Below are 20001 nucleotides of genomic sequence, written 5' to 3'. Positions count from 1 at the left end.
CCCAACTTTAAACCCAGCGACCCTTAGGCCTGGACCCAACCACTCTATGCCCATGACTCATAACTCTTGAAAAGTTCTTAAGTCGACCAGACTTAAGATGTCCCTACGGAAATGCAGACAGTTGCTTTAACAATGGCAATAGTTTCATGGAAAGGGGTTAAGAAACACCAGGATTGCTGTCATCAGTCAAACTCAGACTGCTGAGGCCAAAGCCTGTCAGCAAACATGCTTTGCCCCCAAAGCAGAGATCCTAGTGCCCACCTGTTGGTTGTAATTGGCAAAAATCTTACAAGCGTTTATCCTGACTCCAACAGGCCTTCCTCGTCCTCTACACCCATGAAGCAATTACAGAAAAGGCTCTTCTTCCAAGCCATAACCCAACATATGGGCCTGAAATAATTGCACATTCCAAGAATGGCCCTCCAAACCCGAGGAGCCCTTGAAAGCCTGACTGCAGTTCAAGGACAGTCAGGATTAGATAAGGGCCCCTAGCTGGGACCCAATGGCCATGAAGCTCTAACCTGTGCCCATGGCTTCCCCAAGCTCCAGAGGCCTCCGGACACTTGGGGTGGGCCTAGATGCCTGGGCGCATTATGAAAACCTTCACTGACCCAGCCAACCTTCCCCATTTCAAGCAACGGTGCACGTGTGCTCCGTTTCATGGACATGGCCACCTAACATCCATCTTTGTCCCTTTTTGGGACTGGAGGATGTCGTGTGGCATGGGGAAGTCCTTACAGAGTACACAGTCAAGGCCCTACATATCGGTCCACTCAGGATTTCTCAATGAAATAAGGGAATGATCCCAAGGCATGAAGCTGTTCTACAAAACAGAGAGACTTTAGATGTTGTAACTGCTTCACAAGGTGGAGCTTGTGCCAATCTAAAGACAGAATGATGTGGGTACATTCCCCACTATCACAAAGAGATTTCTGGGTTCCTAACAGATACCACTGCTCAAATCCGCACTTTCAAGTATCCCTCTCTTTAAGGATTGGCTCAACTCTTGGCCTGGGGGAGGGTTCTCACCCACTATCAAAGGACTCTTCATGGGGATTTTCCTTCTCTTTCTTCTTCTAACCATGTTGTGTTGTTCCCCACCCATCCCCTCTGTCTCTACAGGTGGTGTCAGGAACTCTTCACTGCAGTAACTTCCAGAGGACAGGTGGTCTTTTCCACTCAACAAGATCCAGTCACAACTTCTCCCCTGCACTCAGCGGTCTCTTCATTTCACAACTCTGACACAGAGAGGCCCCCCAACTGACCAGGAATGACCCACAGGTAGGGACAGCTCTACACCCCTATTCAGCAGGAAGAAGTTACAGAAGATGAGACCATCCTCCTTCAACAACCTTAATGACAGAAGGGTCTAAACTGTTCAGGGGCACATGAGGAGGGAGGAGAAAGCCAGCTGAGCACCAAGCAGGAGCTGGCACGCAACACAGCCCCCATCCCCAACATGTGATATGAGTGACATTCCTCAGGTGCTCTGAGGTGCCCTAAAATAAGGAAAGGAAAAAACAGATTCACCACGAATAGAGATCAAAACCCTGCAAGACCAGATTCTCCCTCAGTTTATAAAAGTCCTCGTGATTCTCAAGGAAATGACTTTCTTAACAGGAGGCTAGCTACCATCCAGAGACCCATAACTCCATTTCCTGAAGCCCTAACATCCCCCTCCCTTCCTTCACACTGAGGGAGGCTGAGGCAGAAGGAAATGTCAATAAAACGGAATTTCTATTCAAACCTACAGTCCCTTGAGAAGGACTTGTGAGAGGAGGAAAGTAACATTCCTCCAGGAAGCTCCCAACTAACTTTCTATTAATGCCTTCCTAGAAGGAAAAACCACCTTCATTTGACAAGAGCAAAGCCTCCTGTATCCTGTGTGTCCTCTGTCCTACTGCAACGTTCTTGCAAAACCTCCCTTTTGCCTGACCACCCCCAACCCCATCCTAGATAGAGTCAGCCTCCCATCATGACATCAGCATAGGACAGAAATCTGAATAATTTTATTTCTGGGCTGAAATGTGCCTCAAGTCAAACCATCGCCTGAGTGTCTGTAAAAGTCACTGGCTTGAATACGACTCACCGATATAGTCTTTGAAACTCAAACATCTAAAATTTAATCAGCAGTTGACATGGGTGTGAGGCTACCATGTAGAAAGATATATCTGAATTGTGGAAAGTAATACGGCACCGACTATAAGTGGCATGCAGAGGTTGATGCAGAGACAATTCCTGAAGGAAGGGGCTGTAATTCGTATGTTGAGTCAGGAAGGGAGGAACATGAGTGAGCCATCCTTCCACAGCCCCTCCTGTTTTGGCCATTAGCAGAGGGTTCACCTTGCACAGGAACCCGGCCAATGCTGGGGCACAGGAGGGAGATTTCTCATGTACCTCACCTCATCCCATGTGTATTATGTCCTGGGAAGAGAAAGCTTTTATTTACAGACAATGTGAAAGAACCTTCAGCCATGTGTCCCCAGTTCAAATGACATCAGAACTCGTTCATCCTGGATTGCACCACACACATCTTGCCACTGTGGAAGAGCCTGTGGTCGGGGCTCTAACCTCGGGAGACACGAGAGAACTCACCCTTCTGAGGAAAGTAGACATGATATGCATGGGGGAAACAATTCTAGGGCAGGGCTCACCTCTGTACACAGCAAAACCACGGGATGTTAGGGATGTAACAAGGGTGGGAGACCCTTCATTCAGAGAGCTCTGTTCTTATTCTTCCCCATGACCTCACATGGGTTAGAAGCCATATGGTGGCATTGCTGTACCAGAGCTCAAAGCAACATGCATCCCTTCGAGACCATGGACACATTGCCACAGACAGAAACTGGTTGAATCCATCTTCAAGGGAAAGAATTTAGTACAGCCACACCCTTAGCCAGCATCTGAGGATCTACACTGGTGGGAACCCCGACTGATGTGGTCAACGTGGAAGAGCTGTTAGATACAGCTCTCACATTTGGAGACACCAGAGAACTCAGACCAGGGAAACCTGTGTCTGTCATTACTGTGATCCCTCCTGTACCCAGAGTGCCCACCTTTTTCACCACCACAGAAATCACAGAATACAAATCCTGTGTCTCCGATCACTGAAGCAGAGCCTTCTGCCAGATGTGGTCCCTTTCCCAACACCAGAGAACTCACACGGGGAGAACCACTAGGGCTGTATCTTGGTGGAAGAAGCTTCAACTGGGGCTCTGGTCTATGCTCCTGCTACCATCTCAGAGAGCAGGTCATCCCTCATACAGGAGCAAAGGTACAGGGACATCCTGGGACACCCTGCATCATCGCTGCTGCTGAATGCTGATGAAATCCATGTGGGAATCCCATTCCTCATGGAGCCAACACGTGAAGGACTTGGGAGGATTCACACAGAAGAAAATCCTCCCAGAGTAAGGAGGAAAGGAATGTTCTCAGGTATCCCTTCCTCCTTAGCCAGCAAAGATACCCTCACACCGAGCAAACACTGATCCCAATGCAACAAGGGGAAATTCTTCCCTGGACACTCACATCAGAAAATCACTGGGCAAATACCTCCCAAGAACTTTCTTAGGGTGAAATTGAGATACAAACTCAGACACTGACAATTTTTCACTGCAAACACATACAACTGCATCACGTTCTGAGGGATGGTGAATACAGTATTTCAGTAATCAATAGCTAGAAATAAAGCAAATCTGCTCCCAACTATCAGTACTTGCATAAGGCCAGTATCACTGAAAAGTAGGGGTCTCACAACCATGCACACTGTGCCAATTAAGATCGGGGGACTTTTCCTTTACTAGCTCTCACAACTGACACTGGTACTGTCTCTTGGTAGGAAGTTTGACACATATATACACTGCGTGGGATCCATGAGAACATCAATTGAAGGGTTAACTTAGAATCTTAGAACAAAGGGTGATTGACGTATGTTCACGAAAACATTAATCTATCGATGTATGTAGATCACAAGGATGAATGGCAACAAGACTCAACAAACACATGGTTTGTGATCTACCTCTCATGTGGCCTTAATTCTACTAATATTGTCCTCATAAATTGGAAAAGATTTATAAATTAATTACATGCCTAGAAATATTTCTATTTTCTGTGCTTATTTGAGAGTGAGAGAGCTAGAGAGGGAGCAAGAACAGTCCAGGTTGGGCAGCAGAGAAGAGGGAGAGAAAGCAGGCTTCACATTGAGAAGGGTGCCCAATGCAGGAATTGATCCTCCAGGATCCAGGGATCCTGACCTCAGCCAAAGCTAGATGCCTAACCAACTGTGCCATGCAGGGACTTGCAAATTTAATTTCATGTTTTACAATGGTTCTGTTTTTGAAGAATTGTGTGTATCAGGACAGGAATTACACTCTACTGTTCAGATTCAGGCAGTGAGGGCTTCCTCCCCCTCTATGAGAATTTGGTAGCCAACTGATTTTCTCCACCACCAAGAATAGCTCCTTATCTCTTGGCCTGAGAAGCTGTAAGACCACTGCTGATATGGAAACAGTCCCCAATTTAGAAGATTTAGAACAGGAAGGGATACGTATGCTCCCTTCCATAAACACAAAGCACATCCAGGAATGCCTTCATGGTTCTTTTTTTTTTTTTTAAATTTTTAATTTTTTCAGCATAACAGTATTCATTATTTTTGCACCACACCCAGTGCTCCATGCAATCCGTGCCCTCCACAATACCCACCACCTGGTGCCCCCAACCTCCCACCCCCCACCCCTTCAAAATTCTCAGATCGTTTTTCAGAGTCCATGGTCTCTCATGGTTCACCTCCCCTTCCAATTTCCCTCAACTCCCTTCTCCTCTCCATCTCCCCTTGTCCTCCATGCTATTTGTTATGCTCCACAAATAAGTGAAACCATATGATAATTGACTCTCTCGGCTTGACTTATTTCACTCAGCATAATCTCTTCCAGTCCCATCCATGTTGCTACAAAACTTGGGTATTCATCCTTTCTTTTTTCTTTCTTTTTTTTTTTTTTACAGCTTTATAAACATATATTTTTATCCCCAGGGGTACAGGTCTGCGAATCACCAGGTTTACACACTTCACAGCACTCACCATAGCACATACCCTCCCCAATATCCATAACCCCACCCCCCTCTCCCAACCCCCTCCCCCCATCAACCCTCAGTTTGTTTTGTGAGATTAAGAGTCACTTATGGTTTGTCTCCCTCCCAATCCCATCTTGTTTCATTTACTCTTCTCCTACCCCCTCAACCCCCCATGTTGCATCTCCTCTCCCTCATATCAGGGAGATCATATGATAGTTGTCTTTCTCCGATTGACTGATTTCGCTAAGCATGATACCCTCTAGTTCCATCCACGTCATCGCAAATGGCAAGATTTCATTTCTTTTGATGGCTGCATAGTATTCCATTGTGTATATATACCACATCTTCTTTATCCATTCGTCTGTAGATGGACATCTAGGCTCTTTCCATAGTTTGGCTATTGTAGACATTGCTGCTATAAACATTCGGGTGCACGTGCCCCTTTGGATCACTACGTTTGTATCTTTAGGGTAAATACCCAGCAGTGAAATTGCAGGGTCATAGGGTAGTTCTATTTTCAACTTTTTGAGGAACCTCCATGCTGTTTTCCAGAGTGGTTGCACCAGCCCCTGCATGGTTCTTTTAGTTAAGGGACCAACTCTTGATTTTGGCTCAGGTCCTGATATCAGGGTTGTCAGATCGAGCCCCTGACATGTGTCATGCTCTGCACTGCAGGTGGAGCCTGCGTAAAGGTCTCTCTCTCCCTCCATACCTCCCCTTCCAAACTTGGCTACCAGAGGTTCCATGATGTCTATGCCAGACTAAAGGAGGAGCGTGTAGGACAAGAGGTGACCCAGATGACAATCACCAACTAGTGCCAAGAGACTAAATAAACTTCCTGCTGTTCCCAGAACCAAACAGAAGACTTGCAGAAACCCTATTACAACTGCATTTCACATGACCATCTTAGCGATGCATACTTCTCCTAGAATCTTCATATTAGAAATATGTTCTCATTCATCTACCCTGAATCTTCAGTGATATGAAATTCCTATAGGAGATGTGCAAACACTCTACCTCCTCACGTCTTCTCTACTCTATGTGACCTTCTTACTGACCCTCTTGATTTTGGCTGAGATGATGATCCCAGCGTTGTGAGATTGAGCCCTGTGTCATGCTCTGCAAAGCATGTGGCACCTGCCCAGTGTCTCCCTCTCTCTCTCTCTCGCACTTCCCCTTCTAAAAAAAAAAAAAAAAAAAAAAAAAAAAAAAAAGGCATCTCCACTCAGAGATCCATTTGTAAAGATGCCCAATATTCTTTACTCCAGTTTACTGGCCCTAAAAAGAATGTGTTGACAGAAAACACTATTTTGGAGAGAATGTCTATTTATAAGATAACCCTGCAATAACTCAGGATTCTGCTAACAGAAGCAACCTGTCGTTCAGATGTTTTGTTTGGGGCAGGGACTTGCAGAAACTTCTCCATATGTGCCACTAAGTAATTTTCCCCAAGCAACAAACTCTAGATATTCTGGTTAAGTTAATCGAAAAGAAGAGGGTATCTTTCCCTTTGGAAGAAAGACAGAAGCCAGCAAAAGAGGGACCCAAGTCAAGCCCTGAACTTCAACCCAGGTGGAAGTTTCAGAACCAGGACAACTTACTGCTGTGATGCACATGAACCAGGGAGATTACAGGGGTCACACTCCTCTACGTGTTGCACTTGAATCTGCATTGAAGAGACAGAGGCCAGATGCATTGGATGCTGCCAACGAGGCCAAGTCAGCTGAGCCTTGAAGCACCACCTCTAAAAACAGGGATAGCATTTAGTTGAGGTCTTAGGACCCATACTCCGGAAGACACAATGTCTTACAAAACTGAAAGCATGCTCCTCCCTTCCCGCAGAGAGCACAAGTTCAAAGAGGCCAAAACCACAGGAACCTGAAATTTGTGAAAGACTTAGCATTGCTGCTGGCAGACCTTCAAATAATACATGCATGGTCAATTGGCTACCGGGAGTTCCAGGATATCTATGCCAGTCCCAAGCAGGAGGATGTGGGTCAGGAGATGGCCCAGAGGTCAATCACCATTTGCAACTAGTGACGAGAGTCTAAGTAATGTTCCTGCTGCTCCAGAACCCAAAAAGAAGATCTGCAGAAACCCTATTTCAACTTCATTTTGCATGACTGTCCTAGGGTTGTTTACTTCTCCTTGAATCTTCTTTCACCTTTGACAAGCATTCTCATTAATCTACCCTGTAACTTCAATGACACAGAACACCCATAGGAGATGTGCATGTACTCTACCTTCTCAATGTCTTTTCTACTCTACGTGAGTGACTCTGTTAGTCTTTCTTTCTTTCTTTTTTCACAACTCTCTTTGGCTGAAATGAGCCTCTGGTCTTTCGTTTCTAAGACATGCCTCTCATGGACCCTAGAACTCAAAAAAAAAAAAAAAAAGAAAGAAAGAAAGAAAGAAAGAAAGAAACCAACAACTAATCACCACCCAAAATGAATGTAACCTACACCTTGGAGATTGAAGATTGTTTCACTCCTAACCAGCAACTATGCTACTGACCCAAAGGGCAAGCCCTCCAACAACCAGCTTCTAGAGGGTTCTGGGACAATTTAGGGTATAGTTCTGATAGGATTTTCCCAATAAGAAAATATTGCCAGCCTCCAAACCTGATTGCAAACTAAATAGATTCAGAGCTTCACGGGACCCATTGTGAGGCACAGAAATGCCTGGCGGTGGTGGCAGCGGGTGCCAGTCCACATGGCTGATGGATTTCAGTTCAATGAACTTGGGATGGTTTCTTAGATGCAAGAAAGCAGCCAGAAGCACACTTGGTTTCTTAGCATCAATTCTAACTAATCCTGGCAGGCATAGTGACAGATCATTCCATACAGATTTTGAATCCCTGCTGTGTTGGAACTTTTCATGAGGAATCTCTAGAGTGAATTTTCAGTAGTGTGTCCAAGCCAAAGCCAAGCACAATACTCCCCTCAGACTTGACTGCAATACTTGTCGATTTGGGTTGATTCCTCTTCTCGAGGTCCCCCAAATATCCTGAGGTTCCTATACCTGCCAACAAGTAACTTTCCCTACTCATCTGGCAAGGCTCCTGGGCACTGTGTCATCAAGGTGTGAAGCCGCTATTGCCAAGGGGCTCCACAAAGCCAACCTTAATTCCTGAAAATTATTTGGTCATTATCTGAGTCTATAAACGTTACTCTCAAATTGGACATTTCACTCAATCCTTTGGTAAAATAACCAATGTTTCCAGTGGTGTCCTGTTACAAGGAAAAGGCACTTGTGCTGAACTTACACCAATAATCCTAAGTACCTTGGAAGAAAGAATTCTCCCTGAGAGTTTCTGAATGATGGAGGGTTCAGGAAGGGAGAGAAGTTAAATGCTTCCATTTCCTCACACGGACATTTATCATCTCATTTCTGTAGATCACGGATACTTTCAGATAGAGTTTCCCTCAATCTGGAAGAAGAAAGATTAAAGAACCAGCAATGTTTCAAACAAGAGTCACAAAGGGAGACTCATCTTCCTCAACTCACTCAGTCCCCCCCTTATTAATTCTTATTAATAAAGAATGCAGCTTTTCCATGAGTTCTGCAAATCTGTACCCAGTTGAGTTTGAGGATTTTCACGATCGGACACTAAGACCCCATGTGACACATCACCATGTAAAGTGACAGGCATTTAGTGGTAGAGTAGGGATGAAAGGCCCGTGGACAAATGCTTAATGAGATATATTTTCACCAACAATTGAAGGCAAGACATCAGCATGGAAGCAGAGAGGCCACAAGACCTGCATCCCGGTCCCTAGGCCATGGCATGTCCATGAGTTTCCATATCTCCAATCCAAACACACTCATGTCTTCTGAGCTAAGGGTTCTGCTTCTAAAATTTTGTCCCAAGAAGAAAACCAGAGGGGTTGTAAAGGATTTGCAACAGTTTTCATGGAGGCTTCCTGGATGATGGTGAAACCCTGCAGCCCACCGCCTTGCCCGAGGCCCACAAAACTGTTCAGTGCCCACTTTGCGTCCACCATGGTCAGGCAGGTCTAGCCCTTTCTCCACCGGTTGCACAGCACACTCTCTCCTGATGTCCACCAGGCCACACAGCCTCTGTGTTCCATGTCCTTGATGGTTCTCTTTGGAAGATGGTAACCGGCATAGGGGTGGAAGGAGCAAATATACTCCTTCCCACCCTTTCTCCCTCCTTGCACCCATCCAAGGTTTGTGCAGGGAGAGCAGAGCTGCAGGGACATGCAGATGAAGTTCTTCTTCTGTGGCGCTCCTAAGAATCCCATTGCACTGAGCCTGAGACTTAGTGCTTAGCAGGATATTTTGGTCTCTAACCCTACCGCCCACCCCAGCCAGGGGGCAGCATTCAACCTGCCAGCCTCCTCAGAAAGAACTCCTGTACCCTAGCTAGCTTCCCTCCATCCAACGCCCAGGTGCTGACCTAGGCATTCGAAAGGAGACTGGATTAGGAGACACACACATTGTATCCAGGTGCCTGACTGCGCTCCACACCATACCTAATACTTCAGGGTTGTGGTGATGGCAGAATTCCTGCTGTGTGCTTTTTGCCCAGAGACATGCCAACCCTCCAATGTGTCACAGAGTACAGAGCTGGGCTTCAGCCCCCCTGTGATCTGGCTGTCTGATGCGGCTGCCTGGGCGTGCCTCCCTCCCTCCCTGGCTCCAGTCCTTTCCTATGAGTATCTGCCTGTGCCCTGCGACTCTGGCTCTGCTCAGTTGCCCCAGGCCCTGGTTGCAGGCCATCAACAGGCAGTTGAGGAGCCACAGATTCTGTCGGCTGGCCCTGTGCTCCCCTCAACCCAACCACCATGGTGACCAATGTGGACCCAAGTGCCAGATAGGACTGCAGCCTCCGCATTCCTGGTCAACCTCAGGGGGCACTTCAGAAGCAAGGCACGTCAGACCTAAATACCTGCTCCCAGCCCCCTCCCCACCAGCTGAGTAACCCCTAGGGACAGAGGTATAGGGAGGCAAACACAATCTACACTCCAGGCATTACATATCACTCAGCCTCTCATAGTATGCAGGTGAATCAGAGAAGGATTCAGCACAACTGCACAAACAACATATGAGTAGTGAGCAAATGGGTTTCTCCCAGGGCAGAAACATTTCAAGATACCCCGCATTAGGCCTGGTTGTCAGCCTACCTGTGCTCAGTAAGAGCAAGCCACATACCAAGAGTACCTCTGCAGGTAAATGGGCCCAAATGTATCCTGGATCCTTTCATTTGGTTGTTTTGATTTTGCTCCAAAGTCCAGGGAGATACCTGTGGGGCATGGATGGGGCTCTCCTTTCAAGAGCACAGGAGGTAACTGGGCCATATCTTCCCCTCAACACCACTCTTGTGTCAGGCCAGGTCAAGCTACTACCTGTGTGCTACCCTGTGACCTCAGCAGGGCCAAAGCACAGCCTGCTCCCCGGATGTGGAGAGAACAGGGATGCAGTCCCTGAGCCACACATTCTGAAGCCAGAACTCTAAGAGAACTATGCATGTGGGCTGGTAGCACAGAAACTGGCAGGCATCACGCTGCCCTGTAAGCCACCCAGGCTCCTGGCTGCATCAGAGTGGGGGTTGAGTGCCTGCTCTGCATTCCAGATTGCCTCTGCTCTGTCCTGACTCAGACATAAGCTGGAACCCCTGTGGTACCTCCAAGGTCAGGTGGCATAAAAAGGGCCTAGAGTGGTTGGGATGGCCCTGGGAAGGGAACCCACTGAGGCAGATCCCAGAATGAGGCTGGAGGACATATCAGGGGCTCACTGATATGGGAACCCACAGCAGATTGCTGAGGGAACAGGGAGCCCAGAGTCTGTGGACGGTGTTCACATCACTGCCTCAACAGCTATGTCCCTGGTGAATGACTGAATCTGTCTGTGCCCCACATCTTCTATAGAACTGGGCCTCACAGCACTTTGGCCCCCAGGACTTGCTGAGGAGAAACCAAGACAATGAACAATAAGCACCTCACCAGTGCTTGGAACAGAAGCGGCATCCATGAAGACACATCTCCCTAGCATTGCTTGATAGAAAACGTGTTTTGGAACCCCTGGCTCAGCTGGTCATGTTGTTTTGAACATCAGAGAAAAAGCGCCTGGCTTCAGGGAGCCTCCCTCCAACATGGTCACTCAGAACCACCCTGATCCAGTTACACAACCTATGCTCCAGAGACATTCCTGCCAGTCTGGTAAATATTGTGCTGTGTAGACACACTACCCTGCAAGCTCTGCCCCAGGAAGCTGTGGACCCAGCAAGTTTGTGGCTCCCAATTGGGCCCAGCTGTCCTCCCCTTGTCTCCAGGACAGTGGACCTGGGCCTCTGGCCTTACCTCGATTCTCATTGGTGATGATGGTGGCCTCTAGGGTCTCCCCCAGCCCTGCTTCATCCTGGTCATCAGTCTGAAGATGTATGCTGACTCTGGGGCCAGCTCAGTGGCTGTGAATCACCTCACCATGGCACCCATCTCCACTGTGGTGAACATGCTGGAGTTGCTGTTGGACAGGCAGTAGATGATCTGATACCCTGTGGGTGGGACAGGAGGGCCATGCATCAGTCTCATCACCCCCTCGGACCCCACATTTTCACCACCCCGCCACCACCACTCTGCCGTGATTCCGCCATGTCCTTCCTCCTCTGCCAGCATCTGAGAGGAATGGCAGAGCCGCAGTGGCAGATGGAGCCGCTGAGTGCTGGGCCACCATGACTCTCATTCCCCTTCATCCAACTCACCACCAAGATGTGGAAACAGTTTCATCTTTAGTGATCCAATACTTACATAAAACACCAGTACTCATCATATCAGCAATTTAAAAGCTCCCAAAAAACCAAGTTCCAGAACCAGATGCGTTTCGTGGTAAATTCTACCATGCAGGGAAGGATTCATAGCAGTCCTTTGCCCACTTTTTCAAAAACCAGAAGAGAAAGCTTCTAAACTCATTTGCTGAAGCCAACATAACCCTAATGCAAAAGTAAACGAGGACCCTCCAAGAGAACAGTCTTATAGTCCAATATCCCTGATGACCATAGATGCAAAAATGTTCAACAAAATACTAACAACTCAAGCTCACCAATATGCTGAGAAAATCATATACTATGATCAAGTGGGATCTTGCAGGAATGCAATGATGGTTTACAGGTACACATTGATCAAAGCGATACAGCACATTAAGAAAATAAAGAATAAAAATGATGTGATCATCTTGAGATGCAGGGAAGCATTCAAAATTCTCAACAGTGTGTGTAGACCAGGAACATACCTCAACACCGAAAAGGCCATATATGGGGTGCCTGGGTGGCTCAGTGGGTTAAAGCCTCTGCCTTAAGCTCAGGGATCAAGCCCTGCATCAGGCTCTCTGCTCAGCAGGGTGCCTGCTTCCTCCTCTCTCTGCCTCTCTGCCTACTTGTGATCTCTCTCTCTCTCTCTCTGTCAAATAAATAAATAAAATCTTTTTTTAAAAAGGCCATATATGACAACCACACAGATTACGTCACATCTGATAGTGAAAAGTTTTAGCTGTTTCTACTTCCTCTAAGATCGCCTAAGTTAGGAACACTGCCGATCTTTCCTTGCCACTTTTGCTGAACACAATATTGAAAATCCAAGGCAGAACAATTATGCAAGAAGATAATCAGAAGGCATCAAAACTGGAACGAAAGAAGTAAAATGGTCACTACATACAGATGATATAGAATATAAGGAAAAACTCAAAGAAGCTAGTGAAATATTGTTCAAACTATGACTAAATTCAGTAAAGGGGCAGGATACAATATCACTACCCCAAAATCTGCTGTGTTTTTATATGCTAATAACGAATCATCAGAAAATAAATTAGGAAGATCATCCCACCTGAAGTTGCATGAAAAAGAATAAAATACCCAGGAATATATTTTCATCAAGAGGTAAAATCTTGGATGATGAAAACGACAAGACGGTAAGGAAAGAAACTGAAGGCAACACACATAAACCAAGAGAAACCGCATATTCATGGGTGAGAAAAATTAATAATGGTAAAATGTCCATACTTCCCTAAACCATCTACAGTTTCATTGCAATTCCTGTCAAAATTCTAAGGACATTTTTGACAGAAAGAGAAGAAAGTTTCTAAAAATTTGTATGATGCCAGAAAAGACTCTGAATACCAGAGCAATCTAGAGAAAGAAGAACCACACTAAAGGCATCGTGCTTGCTCATTTCAGACTAATGACAAAGCTAGAGTAATCAAAACAGTCTAGCATTGTCATAACAACAGACACACACATCACTGGAAGACAGGAGAGAGCCCAGAAGTAAACACACACATCTATGGTCTGTGACCTTATGACAAAGCAGCCAAGAATAAACAGGAGGGAAAATCAGTCTCTTTCATCAATGGTGCTGGGAACACTGGAGAGCCACATGCAAAAGAACAAAACTGCACCATTCTCTTACACCATACACAAAAATTAACTCAAAATGGGTCAAAAAATTGAATATAAGTCCTGGAAATATAAAACCTGTAGCAGAAAACACAGGGTTTGGAAAGGTCCTTGATGAAAGATCTTGGTAGTGGTGCTTTTAAGTGGATACCAAAGTAAAAACAAACAAAGAAGCAAAGTGTGGGCCTACATCAAACTATAAAACATCCAAACAAAGGAAACCATCCACAAAATAAAACGGTAACCTAAGGTAAAACATTTGTAAATTATGTAACTGGTAAGGGGTTAATATTCAAAATATAAAGAACTCATGCAACTCAACAACAAAACAAAACAAAACACACAAAAGCACCAAAAACAACAAAAAACCCATAAGTTATCTAGTGTATCAGGAGAAGTTCCAAATAGACATTTTCCTAAAGAAGACATACAGATGGTCTACACGAACATGAAAAGATGGTCATCATTAATCATCAGGGAAATGCAAATCAAAGAAGAATGAGGCATTACTTCACACCTGTCAGAAGGGCCATTATGAAAAACAGAAGAAATAGCAAGTTTTGGTAAAGATGTGGAGTAGAGGAAACTCTAGTGCACCATTACGAGGAGTATAAATGGGTGCGGCCACTATGGAAAACAGTACAGAAGTTCCTCAAAAAAATGAGAAATAGAGCAACCAAAGGAGCCAGGAATTCTCTTTCTGAGTATTTATCTGAAGGGAATGAAAACACTAATTCACAAAGGTATATTCACCCCTGTGTACACTGCAGGATTATTTAGAACAGTGAAAATAAAGAAACAACCTAAATGCCATCAGTGGATGGATGAATGAATAAAGAAATTGTGGTTGATAAACACAGTGGAATCATACTCAGCCATAATAAAGGATGAAATCTTTAAATTTACACATGGTGGCCCTTGAAGGCATTATGCTAAGTAAAACAGGCCAGACAGAAAGACAAATACTAGAAATCACTTACATGTAGAACCTTAAAACAAACAAAACAAAAACAAAAATGTGAGCTCACAGACAGAACAGATGGGGGCTGGCAGAAATTTGGGGTTGGAGGTGGGAGAAATGGTGAAGATGTCAAAAGGAAAAAAGAAAACAAAACCAAATATAGCATCTTTTTTTTTTTTCAATTAAGTAATCTCTACCCCCAACATGACTCAAACTCATAACCTGGAGATCAAGAGTCACACACTCCACTGACCCCGCCAGCCAGGATCCTGGAATTGTCGCATCTTCTGATACTCAATGTATGGAGAAAGGGGAAACTAATTTAATCTATGGTATTTTGAGGGCTACGTATTTTTTGGTAAAGGTACAAATGAAAGAACACATTCTTCAGGGTCACACACTCAGTTCTGTATCTAGTTCTAATATTTACCATGACACTGAGAAATTAACTTGACTTTTTAATTTAATTATTTATTTGGGAGACAGAGAAGGAGGGGACATAACCAGGGGGAGGGACAGAGGGAGATGGAGAAGAAGACTGCCCACTGAGCAGGGAGTCTGAACTGGGGTTTGATCCCAGGAACTAGGGATTATGTCCTGAGCCAAAGGCAACCTTCGACAACTGAACCACCGTGGTTCCCCTACTTAACCTCTTTTCTACCTGTTTCCCCACCTCTGAGGATATTATGAATATTTGCTTTTAAAACAGCTTCTATTTTTAATTTAATAATAGCTTTTAGATTTGAATGAAATAGAGGTCACTTAGAATAATACCTAGAGAATAAGCCCTCAAAAATGTTTTTAAAAACCTTATTCTGGGAGTACCTGGGTGGCATGGTCAGTTAAGCAGCTGACTCTTGATTTGGGCTCAAATCAAGATCCCAACATCTGGGAGAGAGCCCCACACCAGGCTCCACACTCAGCGGGTACCCTGCTGGAGGATTCCCTCTCTCCCTCTGACCCTCCCTTCTCTAGCATATGCTTGTGCATGCAATCTCTTTCTGTCTCTACAAAAAATAAATATGACTTAAAAATCTAATCTTGAAAATTGGGTGGTTGCATAATCATTTTCATTATTGGGCAGTATCTCCTAGTTTACAAAGCACTTTTATATATACTTTCTTATTGGAGTCAGGATATGGTCCTGGGAGAATTTATTGTGTTTATTTATATAGGAAAAAAAAGAAAACCAGACTTAGAGCAGGGCTGTGCCTTGCTCATGACTGCAGAGCTAACAGATGATCTTCTGATTTTCAGTCCAATGGAGGAGGAAAAGAAAAAATCCAAACAATGCAACAAGAGCCAATGAAGGGCACTAGAACCTGATAATGGAATCAATGCAGTAAAACGATGCAATATTTATAAATATTTACTCACCCAGCAGTGGAGCAACTAAATATGTAGAGCATATATGAACAGACCTAAGAGAAACAATCAGCACTAATACCATAGGGAACTCTAATACCTCACACTTCTCTCAATGATACACCATCCAGACAGAAGTTCACAAAGGAAACATTAGCCTCAGTAACCCGTTACTTAGATGGACTTGACAGATACACACAGAACCCTCCATCCAAAAGCAGCACATGGAATGCACTCCTCTCAAGTGCACCTAGAACATTCCCCACCACAGGTCATATGTGAAGCCACAAGACAAGTCAATAAACTCCAGAAGCCTAGGATTTTCCCAAATGATGAGTGAAACCAAATCAACCATCTTTTCCAAACACAGTGGTATAGAACTAGAAATCAATTACAAGAAGAAAACTGGGAATTCATAAACACAGATACTAAACAACATGCTACTGAACAACCAATTGAGTTCATGGGCAAACTGAAATAAGAACACAGAAATACTTTGAGGCAAATGAAAAAATAATATAATCAAACAAAAGTTATGGAATGCAGTAAAATGGGTTTTAAAATGTGGCACCCGATTATTCAGTGGAGCGCTGTTACTCTTGATCTTGTGGTTTTGAGTTTCAACCCCACACTGGGCATAGAGATCACTTTACTTTTTTGAAGATGTCATTTATTTATTTGACAAAGAGGGAGAGAGAGAGAGAGCCTGAACAAAGTGGAAGGAGCAGCAGGCAGTAGAAGAGGGAAAAAGTGGTTCCCCAGGCTGACCAGAGAGCTGACACAGCACTCAATTCCAGGACCCTAAATTCATGACCTGAGCCAAAGTCCAATGTCTAACAGAATGAGCCACACAGGCACCCCTTAGAGCTAACTTTAAAAAAGAAAGTGGTTCTAAGAAGGAAGTTTATAGTGATACAGGCCTAACTCAAGAAACAAGAAACATCTCAAATAAGGAACCTAACTTGGTTCCTCAAGGAGACATAAAAAGAACAAATGAAGTCCAAAGTTAATAGAACAAAGGAACACATCAGAACTGAAATAAGTGAAATACAGACTAAAAAGATAACAGAAAGATAAAAAAAAAAATAAAACATAAAACAACAAGAACAACAGATCAACAAAGAGCTGGTTCTTTGAAAACAACAAAGCTGACAGAGTCTCTGCCAGACTTAAGCTAACAAAAAAGAAAGAGGACTCATCATCAGAAATGAAAGAGATGTTCCCTGATACCATAGATATGCAAAGGCTCATAAGAAAGTCCTATGAACAATTACACCCCAACAAGCTGGATAATCCAAAAGAAAAGGATACATTCCCAGAAACATACAACCTGCCAAGACTGAATCCTGAAGAAACAGAAATTCTGAACAGACCAATGACCAGTAGGGAGATTAAATAAGAAATCAAAAACTTCCAACAAGCAAAATTCCAGGACCCCATGGTTTCACTGGTGAATTCTACGAATCATCCACAGGGAAAAAAAAAAAAAAAATGAATACCAAGCCTTCTCAAACTGCCAGAAAAACAAGAGGAAAGAATTTTCCCCACCTCATTTTAAGAGGCCAGCGAGGCCCTTATGGAAACCTCCCAAGGTGCCCCAAGAAAATGAGAGACTAGTATCTGTGATGAACATAGACATAAAAATCCTCACCCAAATATCAGCAAACCGAATCCTAGAATACAGGAAGAGGTATGATCCAGTAAGATTTAATGACAGGGATGTAATGGCGGTTCAATATCCACAAATCAAACTGATGTGTCGCATTCACAAAACGAAGGATCAACATCATAGGACCACCTCAACATATGCAGAAAAAGCTTTTGATAGCGCTGCTACCAAATCACTGCCCCCCCATCTGTGCTTCTGCTTCCTGGCTGGTCCCCACATCCCATACCACGGCCACCCCACTGTGCCATGCCCCAAATGCCACCCTGCTGTGCCCCACACACCCGCCACTGTCCCTTCCACCCCCCATTGCTGACAGACGGCTGCCACCAGCACTGGCACCCTCCACCCTGCTACTCCACAGCAGTGCCCCTCAGTCCCACAAGAGCTAACCCTCACCATAGCTGCCCTGCTGCCCTGAGTGTTGCAACTGATGCCCTGCTCTGTCACCCCCAGTGCCCCTACCACTCCCTTGTGCACCCCCAGGACTCTGCTACCCTGCTGCGCCACTCTCCTGTGCTTCTACTGGCCTGGTGCCTATGTTTCCAAAAGCACCACCTCTGCTACCGTGGTCACCCTGCTGCTCCTGCCCATCTTCACCACACCCCCCGCACCCAAGCCATGCCATGCCATTGCCAGGCAGCTGCTGCCCCGCTGGTCCCTCCCAACCACATCCGGGCCAATCACTCCCTGCTTCGCCTCCACGTCTGCTGCCATCCAACTGCACTTCCTTAAGTCACTGACTTCCTCAAGTCACTGCTGTCTCACTGCCCCCCACTGCCATTTCTTCACTGCATACTCCCCTTGCTGCCGCAGCTGTGCAGAGCCCCTGCCCTGCCCACACAGCTATTAACCTGATGCTGTTGCCCTGCTAGTCCCACCAAACACCCCCGAAATTCTACCGCCTGTCGGCCCCCCATCCCTGCTCCAGTGCCTCCAGATTCCCTCCCTGTTGACCTGCTGCTGCTGCCCCACTCATCCCCCTTCTCCCAGTGCTGCTACTTCCTGGGTGCCCCCGCCTCGTGACCCTGCCGTCTGCAGCACATCCCTCATACTGTCCACCTTACCACTGCTGCTGTAGCCAAGCTTCTGCCCTGTGCCCCAGGCCACTACTGACCTTCACTGTCCAGACCCCACTGACATGCATTAAGGCCCTACCCCACCCTTCATGCCCTTCCTGTGCAGTTGCTGTGCCACTGCTTCCCAGTTGGTTCCATGCCCCCTTCTCCCCACGCCATCACCTGCCTGCCATTCCACATGCACCTGTGCAGCCACGCTTTCCTGCCCGCCCACCACCATGCTCATTACTGTCCTGCTGCCCCACCGCATTGCTGCTACCTTCCCTCTGTGCTCTTCCCGCACCTCTACCTGCCGGATGCCCCACACGCCCACTACCAATCCCCTGCCCTCACTGTCCTTGCCCCCTTACCACCACCCAGCTTCTGATCTGCTGCCGTCCTGTGTCCCACTCTTGCTGCTGCCCTGTGTCCTGTTGCTGCTGGTCTTCGTAGCCCAGCCCTGTGCAGCCCTGCCCTGTTGACTTTCATGCCTGCCCACCTGCCACGCTGCCCCCCCTGCTGTTCCAGCCCCCCTCCCTGCAGCTACCACCTAGTGCTACTCCTGCACCCCACTCTGGAGCCTTCCTGATTCCCTACCCCTGTTGCCATGCTGCTGCCACCCCACGAGTCCTACTCCACCTTCCCCGCACTGGTACCACCAGGCTGCCCCACAACATGAGTTGTTCCTACTGTGCTGCACCCCTGTCCACTGTACCCCCACTTACAACCACCATTGCCTCTCCGCTGCTATCCTGGGTCCCCACTGCTTCTGCTATCAGTGGTCCCGCCCTGTAGACATGCAACAGGCCCGGCAAAGCCAGGCCCTTGCTTTACTGCCTGACCCACCATGCCATGACATTGACATCCAGCTTATACCCAGCTAGTCCTGGCCAGGCCCAAACGACACTACTGCCTAGCTTCCCCCCTCCCCCCACTCCGATGCTTCCTGTCTGCCAAGCGTGTGGCTGACCAGCATGTCCACCCCACCCGCGCTGCTAACAGCTTGCTGCCCCCCAAAAATGCACCCCTGCCACCCTGCTGTGCCCCCCCAGACCCCCTTACTGCCGCACCGCCTCTGTCCTGTGCCTACGGCCTCTGCTGTGCTTCGCTGCCCCACCTTGTTGGCATGCAATATGAGCAGGTCAAGCAACCAGCCAAGCTGTTGCTGTGCTGCTGCCTCAGGGCTGGTCTCACACTCCCTACGCTGCCCTGCCGCCTATATTCCACCCCCCCACAGGTGCCACACGGCTGCCCCACTCGGGTGTCATGCAGCTTCCACTTACCACAAGAAGCTCCCCCTCCCTGTACCAGTGCTGCCTGGTGATACCCCCACACCCTCCCCCGCTGGCCCCGCCCCCTGAGTGTTCTAACCTCTCTGCCACCTCCTCGCCTCCATGGAGCTTGGCAGCCTTGCCCGCCACACCATGACACTGACATCCTGCTGATGCCAGGCTGGTTCCTCCCCTCCACC

At 46.6% G+C, this 20001-nt stretch overlaps 1 pseudogene; it reads right to left on the bottom strand.

Moving 5' to 3' along the window:
* Positions 1-11785, bottom strand: part of LOC125092703 (uncharacterized) — a 55032-nt pseudogene extending 43247 nt beyond the window's left edge.
* Positions 11786-20001: the final 8216 nt, after the last annotated feature.

The sequence above is a fragment of the Lutra lutra genome, unplaced genomic scaffold (genome assembly GCF_902655055.1).
Source record: "Lutra lutra unplaced genomic scaffold, mLutLut1.2, whole genome shotgun sequence".
Taxonomy (NCBI): Eukaryota; Metazoa; Chordata; class Mammalia; order Carnivora; family Mustelidae; genus Lutra; species Lutra lutra.
Note: the sequence above shows the minus strand (reverse complement) of the source record. Positions and strands in the feature narration are given on the sequence as shown.